Here is a 17,269-nt window from a genome sequence, read left to right on the forward strand (position 1 = left end):
ATGTAGGTCGTAAATATAAATGTATTAGCGGCGGGCTTAAATGGGCGCACTGAGATGATTGATGGGATGCTTGAGTTTTTGTTGATAACACAGTATAGTGCGTCTCCCTCCACTCACGAACCACGGAGAAAGCTTTGTGTGGGGAGAGCTACGATCCCTCGGTTACATTTGAGGTCAGTTTTTTTATTCCAATTCCGACTAAATCAAAAAGTTATGAGTAAAAAAAAACAAGCTAATCTGAGGTACACTAGTTTCAGAATCCCTGCAGGCTCTAAGATGTGATGTTTCCACTGTAGCAGTAATTGCGTGTGTTATATAAGTAGACCTATATCATAACCTGGGGACACACTGATGAACGTGGGAGGTATTCGGACACGAACAACTGGTGGCAAGAGTGTGTCTGAGTATTTGTACATATTCCCAGCAGGTGGAGAGTTTCTTCTTTGGGGTCAGGTCCACTGGTTGTCCCAGCTCAGTGAGCATCCCAACCACCGAAGGATTTGGATCCCGCGGCTTGTCCCGCTGTCAGACACAAAGGTGAAAAACAAAACAATGAAATACTGAAAATGTTCCATTTTGGAAAGAGTAGAACAATCTTTGAAGGTGGCTGGGCAAACATTTTGTGTTTCAGGACAAAAGTTTAGTACAGGGGTGCCCATTATGTGGATCGCGGGCTACCGGTCTATGGTGGAGTGTGTGTCAGTCGATCGCCAGCCAGGCATTGAAAAAATTAGACCTAAAAATTTGCGATCATCAATCTTCACCAAGACGTCACTTTCGTCACTTAATTGACATTCACGACACTCGAGGGTCTTGTGAGATGACGCTGGCTGCTGTCAGATCATTATTAAGAAAAAATGACCGACAGAAAGGCGAGAAAAAGAGACTCTCGTGCCGTACTTGCCGTCAAAACTCTAAAGACCGACTGCGCAGTTCCTGTCTTCACAATAAAAGAGCTCCTTCATCTTGCATGTGCTAACAAAATAAGAGTCTCAGAAAGCTACCGCACACAAGCTAGCAAACTACGGAGTTTGCCGCAAATGTATTTCTTGTAAAGTGTATAAAAAAAAAAAGAGTATGGAAGTTGGACAAAAATACGATGCCAAAAACCAACCACTTTCATGTGGTATTGGACAGAAAGGAGGACTTTTTTCTCCTCCATTTGAAAATGTGGACGTTATCATCACTACTGTCTGATTCCAATCAATGCAAGTCATCAGAATTACTGAATTACTTATATTCTTGTCTTCATGAAATAAAATAATCTATATGTGTTAAACATGCTTGTATTATCATTAAACACCTTTAACTTGTTAACAAAAATGTATATTTCATAAATAAATAAATATAAATTATATATATGAATTAGGTAGATCCCCTCGACTTGGTCAATTGAAAAGTAGCTCGCCTGCAGAAAAAGTGTGGGCACCCCGGATTTAGAGGTTGAAAACACACTCCGTGCAGTTGACTGGAATTTCTCTAAAAAGTTTTCCATGTATTTTTGCTCCTTAAAATTAATCCGGCAGTCACATTTCACATGATATCAATTAGTTGTTTAATGTGTCGATGATTAACTGTTTTGGGAACACCCCTTTTCCATCGTCACCTACAAAGCTCATTTCCCCACATCGACAGTGTGGATAAAGGCATGTAAAAATTTTATTTTGATCACTTAATTGCATGTCTTTGTCGCCCTGGTTACTTCAAAACTGATGTAGTTAACATTGCAAAAAATAAGTTTCCAAACTTACCTGCTCTTCCATAGACACCATAACTTGGGTTTCATCATGCTCTTTCAGCATTTCCTTAAGCATTGAGAAGAAAACATCAGTAGAAGAGGATGCAAAATAGAATATAGAATGCTAGTGGCTTTTTTTCTTTTTCTCTCATTTTTGAGCACCAATTTTGCACTTTTGTTCCCGTTTTTCTGCAGGTTCTGACTCAGTTTTTCTCCACTCAAGGGTGCTCCTGATTTTCTGGATCACATTTGGCTTGAGTCTTTTACTTGTTATTTTTTTGTTACGGTACAGCGGAGGAAGAAGACGGCACAGATGCAGAGACGTCGTTTAGCTCTATTTATTATAAAAAGGGACATGAGGCGTGTAACTAATCCACAATATGTGTGGTGAGACTATGTGAAGTGATTATATGGGTAGTGTTACCAGGAGTGTTGAGCGAGGTGCGGAAGTCCAGGGACAGGCAGGAGGTCAGGTGCAGGAGCGAGGCGTCAAGGTCCGTGTCCAGGCGGGAGGTCGAGGATCCAGGGAGGCAGTCAAAATCCAAGGGTGGGGAGTCCAGGGAAGCGAGGCGCACTGTTCGAACTAAGGATGCGGAAGGAATATGGGATGAGAGAATTACGTTTTAGCACTGGATCTCTTCTGGTGTGGAGTCTCATCAGAAACAGATGCATAGATCACTGATTGTCTACAGCTGCAGGAGCGGAGCGTGTAGGGGCGTGTCCAGCGGTGCTCTCAGCAGCGCTTGCAGAGGAATGAATGGTGGTATGCACACGTGCCGTAACATTTTTTATCCAAACTCCGACAAGAAACCTTCATCTTTAAAGTCATAATCATTGAAAAGATCGCCGCAAATTCCGCAGTCCATTTTGCGCGACTCAATTTGGACTGCAGAGGTCCGTACTGTCGACATCATTTGGAAATGTGTGTAGGCTGACCCCTTCTCTAGTTGTGTTGCTACAACCTGCAACAATGCATTGACAGACATATTAGATCATTCCCTCAATTCGGGATGAAGATGCTCCCAAAACACAAAGTTGCCTTCTGTAGGTGACGTCAGCAAGCTGATTCAGATCCTCCCTTATTTTGGAGCTGAAAGTACGCATTTTTGCGAGATGTTGCAATACTTTTTGCGAGATATCGCTAAAGTTTTTTTTCCTACGTCGGTGAACCGGAAGTAAAACAGACACAGCTTCCCCAGAGGGTTCCCAATGCTTTCTCAGGCCAGCCGTGAGACATGGTCTTATATTTGTAAACACCCTAAGTCAAAAATCTGACACTTAAAAGCCACGTGTAATTTTTTCACCCCATCAGTCCCACACTTGACATGAGCCGTCATCATGGCAGCACAACTTCGCCTGTATTCCCCACAACCCGTGATAATTTTAGTTTGCACCACTCTCTACTATATCCCGACTAAACGCTGCTATGCCTTTAGCTAATCAGGCAGATTGGAGGTGTCCTTTGGCTCACCTGGGGGCTTCCAATCCTATTAGGCCAACCGTCCTGAGCCGAACGCACCCAGCAGCCGCTCATGTTTGATCACTGGTGCTTAGAGCCCACACTTGTCCTCTTATGTTGGTGTTAAGGCGTGAGGGAGGGGAGCGGCAGGGTGGAGTTTGGTTGGGGAGGGTGGGGGTTCAAATGTGATCTCCTTAACTCTCCAGGGGGGCAGAGGGGAGTTTGCTTCTCCACCTCCTTCACTGACTCGGAGCTGGTCTTTAAACTTCTGATGTCAGCTGAAAGGCGGAACAGCGGAAGTTGGTTCCAAAGAGAAGAGAAAAACAGAGGGAAATAAATTATTTGGAGAATTGCCACCATGTCAAGTATTTTCTGCTTCTCTCTATAAATCACATTATACAAAACCCAAAACCAGTGAAGTTGGCATGTTGTGTAAATTGTAAATAAAAACAGAATACAATGATTTGCAAATCCTTTTCAACTTATATTCAATTGAATAGACTGCAAAGACAAGATATTTAATGTTTAAACTGAAAAACAAATTTATTTTTGCAAATAATTATTAACTTAGAATTGAATGGCAACACATTGCAAAAAAGTTGGCACATGGGCATTTTTACCACTGTGTTACATGGCCTTTTCTTTTAACAACACTCAGTAAACGTTTGGTAACTGAGGAAAACAATTTTTTAAGCTTTTCAGGTGGAATTATTTCCTATTCTTGCTTGACGTACAGCTTAATTTGTTCAACAGTCCGGGGTCTCCATTGTGGTATTTTAGGCTTCATAATGCGCCACGCATTTTAAATGGTATACAGGTCTGGACTACAGGCAGGCCAGTCTAGTACCCGCACTCTTTTACTACGAAGCCACGTTGATGAAACACGTGGCTTGGCATTGTCTTGTTGAAATAAGCAGGGGCATCCATGGTAACGTTGCTTGGATGGCAACATGTGTCGCTCCAAAACCTGTATGTACGCTTCAGCATTAATGGTGCCTTCACAGATGTTTAAGTTACCCCTACCTTGGGCACTAATACACCTCCATACCATCACAGATGCTGGCCTTTGAACTTTGTGCCTAGGACAATCCGGATGTTTTTTTTTCTCTTTGTTCCGGAGGAAAACTACGTCCACAGTTTCCAAAAACAATTTGAAATGTGGACTCATCAGACCACAGAACACTTTTCCACTTTGCATCAGTCTATCTTAGATGAGCTCAGGCCCAGCGAAGCCGGCAGCGTTTCTGGGTGTTGTTGATAAATGGCTTTGGCTTTGCATTGTAGAGTTTTAACTTGCACTTAAAGATGTACCGACCAACTGCAGTTACTGAAAGTGGTTTTCTGAAGTGTTCCTGAGCCCATGTGGTGATATCCTTTACAGACTGTCGTTTTTGATGCAGTACCACTTGACGGATCAAAGGTCTGTAATATCATCGCTTACGTGCAGTGATTTCTCCAGATTCTCTGAACCTGTTGATGATATTACGGACCGTAGATGGTGAAATCCCTAAATTCCTTGCAATAGCTCATTGAGAAAGGTTGTTCTTAAACTGTTGGACAATTTGCTCACGCATTTGTTCACAAAGTGGTGACCCATCCTTGTTTGTGAATGACTGAGCATTTCATGGAAGCTGCTTTTATACCCAATCATGGCACCCACCTGTTCCCAATTAGCCTGTTAAGCCGTGGGATGTTCCAAATAAGTATTTGATGAGCATTCCTCAACTTTCTGTCTTTTTTGCCACTTGCGTCAGCTTTTTTGAAACATGTTGCAAGCATCAAATTCCAAATGAGCTAATATTTGCTAAAAATAACAAAGTTTTCCAGTTCGAAAGTTAAGTATCTTGTCTTTGCAGTATATTCAATTGAATATAAGTTAAAAAAGATTTCCAAATCATTGTATTCTGTTTTTATGTACGATTTACACAAAGTGTCAACTTCACTGATTTTGGTTTTTGTACAATATATACATCACAATGTATTATTTGGTATACAAATGCTAATAGAACTATTTCGAAATTAGCTACAAAGTACCCTAATTTCGCTGTTGACGTATGCGGTAATCAGTGTTCATAAAACGGTGTTGCATATTGTCGTTAGTTTTTCTAGAAACGAGTAATCTAACTAATTACTTTTATGTACGTTACAAGTTGTTACCGATACATTTGATGTAAAGTGGATGGATGAAACTTTATTGTCATTGCACTTAAAAAGTACAACAAAATAAAATGTTCAGTCCAAACTCGTCCAAAGGGGCTGCGGGACTTAAGTTTGAGACCAGGATAAAATGTTGAGAGAAGGAACTCCTGGGGGGGCAAAATTACGGAAAAACTGATCGGGTCGCCAAATGGGCATGCTACTTTTGATGCGGATCAAGATAGCTTTAAAAGTCCCAGCAAGTTCCCTGTAGGAAGTAGCTCTTTATTAGTGCAAGTGACACTACTACTACTACAGGCTAATAATGAACATTCAAGAAAGTGTCAACAATTATAATCCTACAATACCCCGTTTGTGGACAAGGAGAGACACAGCCATTGACACATTTTCAATCGCTTTATTAACTATCAGTAAATAATTGTCTTCAACAATCTCCTTCCGGTCTGCAGATTACCAAAGCTGAGCTAAAACAGCCAATGTGCGCGCCCTTGCTGACGTCATGCTTCACTCAGCTACAGGCACCGCCTTTTAAAGGCACACACTCTTCTCTCATGAAACATCTCTCAACTGCATACGCATATGGAAGTTAAACGCATTAATACCTTGTATAATATTTAATTTCATCTGTTAAAGAATAATTCCGTTAGTAATGAAATATTTTTTGGGGGAAAGCAACTTTTTAAAATTAATTTTCCGAACACATAATGTCCTTCTCAAAACCATTATGAATTTACTTGCTAATTTACTGTTAATATCTGATTACTTTCTGTTAACATGCTTATATCTAAACTTCTGTCAAAATGTAATAAACACTTATTCTTCTGATGTTTTGGGCGATACTACAAATTTGGGTATCAATTCAATACCAAGTACTTATAGGGTCAGTGTTGGTCATATTCATGCTGATACTTGATATTTAAAATTTCCAAGACCATTGAATGAAGAACATTTTTTATCAAAATAAAGTCATCAGTGCAAAATAACTGATGACTTTGGCTCTGATTTAAATATTTTTGACTTTTGCCCTCAAAACTCTCCTTTGTCCAGGGACTAATTTCCTGAGTTTTTAAACAACAAACACAAACGACAAAAAAACAATTTTGTGATATTAATAAATATCTGTCTAATCAGTGTTGAATCGACCATATACTGATACTATTGTTACTGTTGATATTGGAGTTGATCCGCTACTCAACACTGTTTACATTCAAGAGCTGTAGCCTAGCAGTTGGCATGATTATTGTATCTTCCTACAGTGTAGTGTAGCATGGTTAGCGATTCTTCATCCTCCAATGATGATTTGACTTGTAAAAAAATACTTTATTTGCAGACAAGGAGGTGTGGGTTGGTTACTTATAAGCGTGGAGGGCCGTTAGCCGTTAGCGAGAGCACTACATTGTGTTGCGTTGCTATGTTGCTGTCAGTCGCAAACAAGAATGTAACTCTCGTATTGCGCCATCACAGAAATCTCGCAAGATTAGAGCGGCCATATTTTGTAGCATGGCTCAAATCAAGCTTTCCAACCGGACATCGACTAGGTATAGATCGATCCAGAGGCTCGCCAAACGATGTATTCATATCTCTAAAGTTAAAATTGGTTTTCGATTTGTACCGTTTAATTTTTACACCCCTACTATTCACCCACCAATCCATATTTTATCAATAATTACCTCTCTATCCATGAATGTACAGTATCTACATATTTATTAATCTATCCTATCGCCACCTTTATTATTGTCTCTGACTATTTAATTCTCTCTTCTTTGTTAGTTACATAACCACACTTCTACAGTGTCCACTTCTCAGAACAATGCACTGTAATTCCACTAATCCCTTTGTCTCTTAACATTTCCCTGCATGGCTATTTTATTAATCTCACAAATCACTGCTGAATCACCAACCCAGGGTCCTCCATATCCACCTTCTCCTCTCTCTTTTGGCCAAGAGCGCCCAGGAGGAGCCATGTGTTTCCTAAGTGGACTGGATGGGAAATCGAAGCAGGGCTTCTGTGTTTATCAAGCCCCAGCTCCGTCACCTTGCTCCCACTTCTGTCTGCAGCCTCCAACAAATTGGTGACAGCAGCGACAAGCACGGAGCGCACTTTCCCCTTTCTGGAGGGTGCACACGTCCACATAGTACTCACACACACACGGTGTAGCACCTTGGCCCTGTTTAGTTTTATTGCTGGTGTCAGGTGAGGAGGTGGAGGTAGAACTGCTGTCTAAAGTCAACCACACGCACCATCCTTCCCACCCTGCCGAAACCTCTGCTAACAAGACCTGTGAACTACAGTGACAGAGCTCCCAGGCTTGTCAGACTTCCAGTCATTTAATGCCAATATGTCGACCCCAGCTCCTACCCAGGAGGGTTTCTATGCGCGCACTGTGACACAATAGGCTTCACAGTATGCCGTTGAACAGTAGTCTCTGGTCGACTCCTAATCATTCAAGGTAATACTACATTTATTGCTAAAATTATTTGAAATAAAGTACAGTATTTCTATGTAATATGTGTGATGTGGGTTTCTTGGTGCAGAGTATTGAGTTGTCCTGAGTCATTATGTGTACTTTTGAATGGATTTCTACTTCAAAACCCAGAGCTCAATACTTATTTTTTTCTCTTTGCTGTAGTGATAAGTAGAGTAAAATGGACAGTTGACTCAGGTTAGAGCCCCACACGGCCTTGCTTCCTTGAAAATCAACTGCGCAAACAACGCCCGGCCATTGTGCCTAAGCGCTTACAATGATACCATTTAAGAGACTATTGATCCGCCAGTGCAGGGTCAATCACTGGATCAATGTTGTGTGTCGGTCAGCTCGAGGGCTGGTTGACTGTGTGAGTGAATAGCAGGATTGATGAAGGAACAGCTGGATTGACAGAGTGATCCTGGGTTGGATTTGTGGACAGCCGATTGGGAGGAACATCAGTGTCAGGTCCATCCCAGAATGAACTTGTGAGATACTAAAGGTGTCAGTGGTGTTGTTCTGTGTAGTATGGCAGCATCAACAAATGTCTTTTATAGATCAATAATTGTACTAAATCTGGATTTTCTACAGAAAGCTTAATCAATTACAAAGGCTTCATATTTCTAAATAATTACATTAAAAAAGTTTCAATATTTTAAAATAATATGACCTAAAATTTAATATGTCAATATAGCAAAGGTGCCACGATCAATCAGTATCAGCTTTATTGGCCAAGTATGGGAATTTGGCTTGTTCAATGTAAACAATATATATTAATGATAAACTAAAATATAAACAAGTACTTAGGTAACTATAATGTGCAAGGCAAACAAATAATAGTGTAGTAATGACTAGAGCAGGGGTTTCCAAACTGCCGTCTTCAATTTGGCCCGCGAGACGTTATGAGTTCAACAAAGCATTGCACCGCGGAGTGCTTTCAAATTAATCTTAAATCCCAGGCAGTTTCTGAATGCAGCATATTTGCTGCCATCTTGTAGGCAGTGTGAGTAAATCAGATCGACCCTTGAAAGTACTTTGAAATGATATCACACTTTTTACTTAAATGACACAACCCAAACAACCTTCCCTAGTAATTGTGAAAAGAAAAAAAAAATGCAACTAACATGATCTCACACATTATCACATACAACACAACTTGCTCACTACACATTGTGGATATTATGAACACCGTCCAAACACCATAAGAAAAAAATCTAAATTACACCCATGATGGGAAAAATCTAAAGAGTAAAAGTAAAAAGATGATGACGTGAACATGAGTTAGTACAATTCCAGGTTAATTCCAGAGTTATTTCACAGGGTCTATCAAAATGATTAGCCTGAGGGAAGAAACTGTTTTTATGACGGGTTGTTTTTGCATACAGTGATTTGTAACGCCTGCCAGAGGGGAGCAATTTGAACAGTTGGTGACCAGGGTGTGAGGGGTCCACAGTAATGCTACCTGTCCGTTTCCTGACCGGTATAAGTCCTGGATGGGGGGCGAAGGTCGACACCAATGATCTTTTCTGCAGTCCTAATTAGTTTCTGGTATTTTTTATTTCCTGTCCAAGCCTCTTATGTTTATTTCCGCTTCTTTTTTGCCTCCATTTGCCTTCACTTCACTTGTCTGAACGCTGGCTCCCTCAACTGTCCATGGTTGCCAATCATGGTGCTTTTTATCCTGTCCTTTGGCCTGGGCTGGATCCTTTTGGTTGGCTTTGCTACACAACGTGCTGCAACGTGCTATGCTGTGCCTTGTTGATTTGTGTGCACTTCCCTGCTGCACGGTTTGTGTCATGTTTTCCCTAATAAAAGTGTTTTTACTTGCACTTTGCCTGATGTCTCTGAAACCCGAGGTCCAGACCAAAAAGGAAAGTTTGGTGGTGCAAATTGGCAGTGATGTTTCTATGGAGCGAAAACGCTGAGATTTGGTATAAAAAAAAAACAGACATTGCGGAAAATGTTGTATTGGCACTGAAACAAGTTTTGGAAATAAATACAAACTTTGAAAAAAATATTATATTTTTGGTGGATGTTTTTTTTAATCATGACATGTTTTCGATGCCAATATTCATATGTTGGTACACTTGTCATGTTTTTGTGTGTTTCAAATGTTTTTATGATCAATTTTTTTCACATTCGCTTCTATTTTTAATGGTTTTGTTCCTTCTTTTTTTTAAGTTCCGCTTTGTTTACGGTTTCAAACTAAAGGCAGTGTTTCGGCATGAAGGGGCAGGGCTTACAACAAGTTTACCCGGAAGCAGTTTTACTAGCAGTGTTTTGGCTCCATACATTTCCATCAGTCTACCCCATTGCAAGCATTATTATAATTATTACTATTATGTTTATTATCATTACAGGCAATTTGTTTGTATTTATTATTTTTCAAATTTAGATGTAACTGTAGTTTGTGCTAAGGCTGGACAATTACCATATTTTTCGGACTATAAGGTGCATTTAAAATCCTTTAATTTTCTCAAAAATCGACAGTGCGCCTCATAACCCTGTGCACCTTGTGGTCCGAAAATGCTGTAATCGAATTAGAATCATGATCACGATTTTGGCTGCCACCAGAAAATTCAGAAGATCGTAAGCGATATTTACATTTAAAAAGAAAGCTTTGGTGCATATCAAATCAAGCACTTTCACAACCAACAGTCTGCCAACCACCAGGGGGCGAACAAAATATTTGGGCTTCATTCAGATCCAGAAAGCAGCCGCCTCAAATTTTTCAACAGAACAGTGGACTCACCTCAGAGCTTCTTCTCAAATTGTGGGGCCGAGCCCCCTTGGTCCTGTGTGACCCTGGGGAACATGCTTTATCAGTATCATACCTCAAATCCCGCTTTGAAGAGCTGTGCAATGCAAAATGTGCTCTTTGTAGCCATTATTTCTGACCCATTTTGAATTAAAAAAAATTCAGCACTAATTGTTTTTATTTTGTGTTCTATTAATTGTTAATGTTTCTGAGAAATAGGAATTAATTATTCTTTATTGGTTTATTGAATTTTAGTTTTCAGTAGCAAATGGTTCAAGTCGGTCAAAACATTTTTGTAGCTAAATATTTTTTTTATTTCAGGCAATTTGGTGCATTTCAAATATTTTGTTAATGAAGTGTTTCTTAGTTGTCAGTTGTTCTACATTTATATATTTTTTGTTTTCTTTTATGTAATAAGGATACAATGTTATGCAAAGGTGTACTTATAACAGTTTTAAAGACAAATGTACGGCGGAGATTGAGGGGCAAGCGCAAAATGTATTTTTCTTCATGGGGGGCGTAACAGAAAATAATTGAGAAGTACTGCCTTAAAGTGAGATGTAATGCATCGGGTGCCAACCTTTTGTCGATCTTTTGTCTTGTCCAGGTTTTCGATTGTGATTGCCAACAGCAATCTCGCCTCGTCAGATCTTTTTATTTTTGATTTATTTATTTTAATCCCTTATAGCCGTGGTCCCCAACCTTTTTGTAGCTGCGGACCGGTCAACGCTTGAAAATTAATCCCACGGACCGGGGGGGTGGAATTTTATTTTATTTTTTTTTATTTTTTTTTTTCATAAAGAAATACAATCATGTGTGCTTACGGACTGTATCCCTGCAGACTGTATTGATCTATATTGATAAATAATGTATATATTGTGTTTTTCATGTTGATTTAATAAAAATAAATATATTTTTTCTTTTTTTTTTTTCTTGTGCGGCCAATCGGTCCGCAGACCGGTACCGGTTGGGGACCACTGCCTTATAGGACCTATATTTTATCTTTCTCAGTATGACGTCAGAATTGTTCATGTGTGCCTACACACTAAAAAATGCTGGGTTATTTTGGTAACCCAATTTATGGGTTGCTAGTGTTAAGTCAAAAGAAACGTTTTTTTTAAGAAGAGCAATCCATTTTATGGGTGTCATTTTAACTCAATGTCTGGGTTTTCAAAATGATGAACCATTTTTGGGTTGTTTTTCAGGGCGTAACCCATGTTTGGGTGAGAGGCTTTTTTTTATTAAAAAGTTACTTTTTTCTTGAAGGGGATTTCATTATGGATTAGCCTCATTAACATTATTTATAATCACACATCTGAAATGCGTCCTTTACCTTTTAAAGAGGTACTAAATATTTGACTCATGCTATATAGCAGTGGTCCCCAACCTTTTTTGCACCACGGACCGTTTTAATGTATTTATCTGCACAATATGTGTCATGCACTCCTAATTTCAAAAGTCATCAGCATTGGACTTTCCATATCGTCATTTGTTAACATCACACTTAATTGACCGAGGTAACCAGCCCCAAGGCAATGTGTGCAACACGAAGACGTACACACAATGCAACTAGAGAGCGGTGTACAATCTTTATTATTTGAGACGTATGAGTAAACACGCACGCATGCACATGAAGCAGTGATTATCAGGGGGTGGCTGAGGTCATGCCTCATGACAGAGTGAGTACGGGGAAAGAGCTTGTTTGAAATTCTGCGAGCGATGTCAATTGTGCCCTCAGTGTATTTCTATGGAAAATGTGTAAATAGATCCTTTGTAAATAGCTCCTCTCTCTGCCAATCACCCTGTCTGCTCTCTGCACCGCGGCATTAAAAATTGATCCTTAGCTGCACTCGGGTGAAATGCTAACATTGCTGCCAAATGACTGATTAAAAAGGAAAACCTTTAATCTTTGCTTAAAAGTGTCTTCTGCCTTGGCATGCCTCTCCCCTGTGCTCCTCTATCTTCCAAGACTGCGAACGGAAGGAGGGGGTCGTGGTTGGAGGGGGGTTGGAAACAGGGTCACGCTTCATGTAGAGTCAGCGCTGTACAGTGATACGGCTCCAGAGGTGAGGGATTTAACTAACAGCAGATCTGGGAAGCAACACACTCGGCTCTCTTCGGAATTAAACTCTGAGCCAAAAGGTTAAAATCACATTTGATCGGAGGCAGAAGTGTTGGCACTGTTGCTAATGGTTTACACAAACAATATCATATTGACAATGCAGAATGAAATATAGTTTGCCTTGCCTTCGATTTGTCTATGAACACTCTTAGAATGTAATACAGGATTCTTACCATCATTAGTGCTTATTAAGTTTTAATGTTTCTGGACATACAGAAATACTTACCTTTAGCTAAGCGTATATTAGCGCTTACGTGATAGAAATAGATGAATAGACTCCTACTTGTCTTACATGACATGCTGGCGTTTGATTTTTTTAACTACAAAATTGTCCAACAGTAATTTGGACCGCTACAAACACTACGTTGATCACAATTAGACCTAATCTTAGACTTAGACTAACTTTATTGATCCACAAGGGAAATTGTTCCACGCAGTAGCTCAGTTACAAAGGATTGAAAGGATAATGCAGGTATAAAGTAGACTAAAAATGTACCGCAGTAGCAATATAAAATATAACATATAGGTGGTAATTATATATTATATACACAGTATATAATATATACTGTATTTATTATATTTATTATTGTATATTATAATTATATATAAATATGTAAATATTTGTATATATTTACAAATAATTACATTATTTGTAATAATGTAATTATCCACACCTATTATTTATTATGTGCAAAAAAAATGTTGCTGGACGACATTTTGTCCCATAAATTATTGCAGATAAACGATAATATTGTCAGCATTATTTTTGAGACAAAATTAAGCGCAAATGTAATCATGTAATATATGAAACTATTTAAAACACAGTGGGCTTTTTTTTATTATATTGTATTGTAATATAAAGTAAACTCTCAATATTGAACATTGTGAAGTGCAGTTTTTATAGTTGGAAAAACTGGGTCGGCTGGTTTTTGTTGTCTTTTTTTGTTGTCGTCACTTTACAACAAACTCAACATACTTGCTCGTTCGTCCGTGTCAATGATTTTTCCCATTTTGGTTTGAAGTCAAAATATTTCCACACATTTGGCTTCGCCCTCATTGTCTACCTCCTCGTTTTTGTTAGCTCTGCGGTGCTTTTTACTGGCGAGTCGCGATTAGTGAGGACCTGCACGTGCGTCCTCTGTGTGTAAGCCAGCGGTCCCGCCTCTACACACAGAGACAAAGAGTGTGGATGCTTGACAAGAGGATGCACTCAGTTCATTTAATTCTGCTGAATAAACCCGCTCGGGTGATGCACAGAGTGAACCCTCTTGCACCAAAGAGACAAAGATAACAATAACATGGACATAGTAATATAATGATGTGGGCGTGGTTGTCGAGTTGATTTTTATTGTTTGATTAATTGATTTATTGACTGATTTAAAACCAGAACAAGTTTACCTACTTCATGTCACATAAATGAGTAATTTATGTACATTTATTTGAATAGTACACGTAGTAAAATCAACATTTTATGATGGCTGAAAGATTAACTATGTTCACCATGTTATCATGTTATACTACATTACTTGAATTAGGACTTGAGCTATTATATTAAAAATTGACCCCAACTCGCAACTTGTCACATTTACACCAAGCTTCCAGTACCTGGATTGCATAGTGATGACAGGTGTGTTCGTGTTTCAGGGATCAGCGAGAATAAAAGAGATTGGGCCCACTCAGAAAAGGGTACTCAGTTCGGAGACCATATCAGGAGTCCTCCACTGACAGACCACACCGAGGTAGAAAACACAGTCAAGGTAAGATAAAAAAAAAAAAAGAAAATGTACCACTTATCTTATCTTGTACATGATATATGTGTAAAATCTGAAAATCCCAACCTAACCAAATTTGTGTCTGATTTAATCAGATTTAAACTAAGTTTAGTGTGTATTTAATGTCAAACCAAGTTTCAACCTTATACATGTTGGGCATTTGGAACCATTTGGAGTTCAACATTGAAAAACACATTTAGTTAAAGGTGCCATATGTAGTAATGTGGCCAAAGATAGTACTGCAATCATGGTCAAAATGATGTAGTCTCTACCCACTCTCCATGACTGAGGTTGCCAGATACGCAGCCAACTCCGAATCCTACTCCAAAGAACTTCAAATGGCAATCGACGAGTCCTACGCTGTAGTTTTTGCAAGACTGTTTACTAAGTAATTATGCCACATTTTACTGATGGTGATTAGCAAAATGTATTTGTAAAGTTACGCAGCAATATTTTAGTCTGGAGTCGCAACAGATTGATGGCATTATCCTGTTAAAATGTCTACTCTGACCGCATGGACCACAATCTAAATAATTGTATATAATAATATACTATATATCTTTGATGGCAAGTCAAGACCAACAGTAAAATGACCGCCACATTTCATTCAGCATAACCCCATGTTGCATCCAACCTGACACACTGCATTCTCATCCATGTACGCACATCACCATCTTTCAGTGCAGAGTGTGATTCTGTGAGCCAACTCACGTTACGCAAAATCCACGTTACGCATAAATTATATAGCCTACTACCATGTCAATACACAAAGTAGAAAATCATTACATGTAATGCATTATATTGTGCCAAGCAAATACCACCCCGTGTGTGCCTGATGCATATACAGTACCAGAAACCGCAATTAGCCGTGCTAATGTTGGAACACATTTCCTCAGAGTATCAGCATATTGAGAAGGAAATAGGCATTGACACTACCCATATCCACATGTTTTATTTGTCGAAAATATATATTTGCCCTGTCAGTTGGAATACACATTGACATACAGGCTAACGGGCATATATTTCCCCCCGTTAGCCTGTATGTGTCATCGACCGGGCTAGTATGCTTAGCATTACACTAAGTTTTCGTTGCAGGAACATACTAGCTTTGTTAGATAAGATCATAGACTGTATTGGACAATATAGTTTACATACCAAATGTACATTTACATGTATTACAAGTAATAAGAAAATGTAAATGCCTGACTTACCTATCAAGGAGGAAATTAGCAAGTTTGGCATCAGATGAAAGAATCTTCTACGCGTTCAATGGTCTCCATCTTTCAAAGGCATCCCCGATACACATTCTGGTTTTGTTCCTGGCTTTGTCATGAATAAGTTGAGAATGGTAACTTTAGATTTACGAAGGTCTGACATGTTTAGTAACTTTACCAGTGACATTAGCTAGACGAAGATGGCGGTGTGTAACTGGCAACCTGGATGTGACACACTCAAAGACTGTCTAATTGGTTAAAACTGTGGCGGGCGGGGCATCGAAATGAAAACAATAACAATATTTCGGGGCTGTAAATCAAATTTTGAAATGAACATGTTCCGGCTGAACTATTGTTATCAGTTATAAAGGTTTGTTTGTTATAATCAGTCATCAACAATTGAGAACAGAGAAATGGATTTAGGAACAGTGTAGGTCTGACTTGGTAGGATATGTACAGCAAGTAGGAGAGAGAGAGAGAGAGAGAGAGAGAGAGAGAGAGAGAGAGAGAGAGAGAGAGAGAGAGAGAGAGAGAGAGAGAGAGAGAGAGAGAGAGAGAGAGATCAGAAGGCGTAAAAAAAAGTATCAGCATTTGATTATTAACAATCTGGGGAGGGTATTAGTTTAGGGTTGTAGCTGCCTGGAGGTGTACTTTTATTGCGGCTTTGAAGGAGGATAGAGATGCCCTTTCATTTATACCTGTTGGGAGCGCATTCCACATTGATGTGGCATAGAAAGAGAATGAGTTAAGACCTTTGTTAGTTCGGAATCTGGGTTTAACGTGGTTAGTGGAGCTCCCCCTGGTGTTGTGGTTATGGCGGTCATTTACTACGTTAAGGAAGTAGTTTGACATGTACTTCGGTATCAGGGAGGTGTAGCGGATTTTATAGACTAGGCTCAGTGCAAGTTGTTTTACTCTGTCCTCCATCCTGAGCCAGCCCACTTTGGAGAAGTGGGTAGGAGTGAGGTGTGATCTGGGGTGGAGGTCTAGAAGTAATCTGACTAGCTTGTTCTGGGATGTTTTGGAGGTGCTAGGGTACCAGGAGGTACATGCGTAATCGAAAAAGGGTTGAACGAGAGTTCCCGCCAGAATCCTCATGGTGCTTTTGTTGAACAGAGAGGAGATTCTATAGAGAAATCTCGTTCGTTGGTTGACTTTTTTGATTACCTTGGTTGCCATTTTATCACAGGAAAGATTAGCCTCTAGAATGGAACCTAGGTAGGTGACCTCATCCTTCCTGGTGATAACAATGTCACCCACTTTTATAGTGAAGTCATTGACTTTCTTAAGGTTGATGTGGGACCCAAACAGGATCGATTCCGTTTTACCCAAGTGTATGGATAGCTTGTTGTCAGCGAGCCAGGTGCAAGTTCTACAGAGCTCAGCACTGAGGATTTTCTCCGCCTGTGACTTGTCCTTGTCTGATACCAGCAAGGCCGAGTCATCCGCAAACAAGAACAATTCACAGTCGCATGCTGATGACAAGTCGTTTATGTATATTAGGAACAGTAAAGGTCCTAATATACTGCCTTGGGGGACTCCACAGCTTACTGAGAGGGGGGGGAGGCACGGTGCCGTTCACCT

Source organism: Entelurus aequoreus, linkage group LG06 (genome assembly GCF_033978785.1).
Source record: "Entelurus aequoreus isolate RoL-2023_Sb linkage group LG06, RoL_Eaeq_v1.1, whole genome shotgun sequence".
In the NCBI taxonomy this organism is placed as follows: Eukaryota; Metazoa; Chordata; class Actinopteri; order Syngnathiformes; family Syngnathidae; genus Entelurus; species Entelurus aequoreus.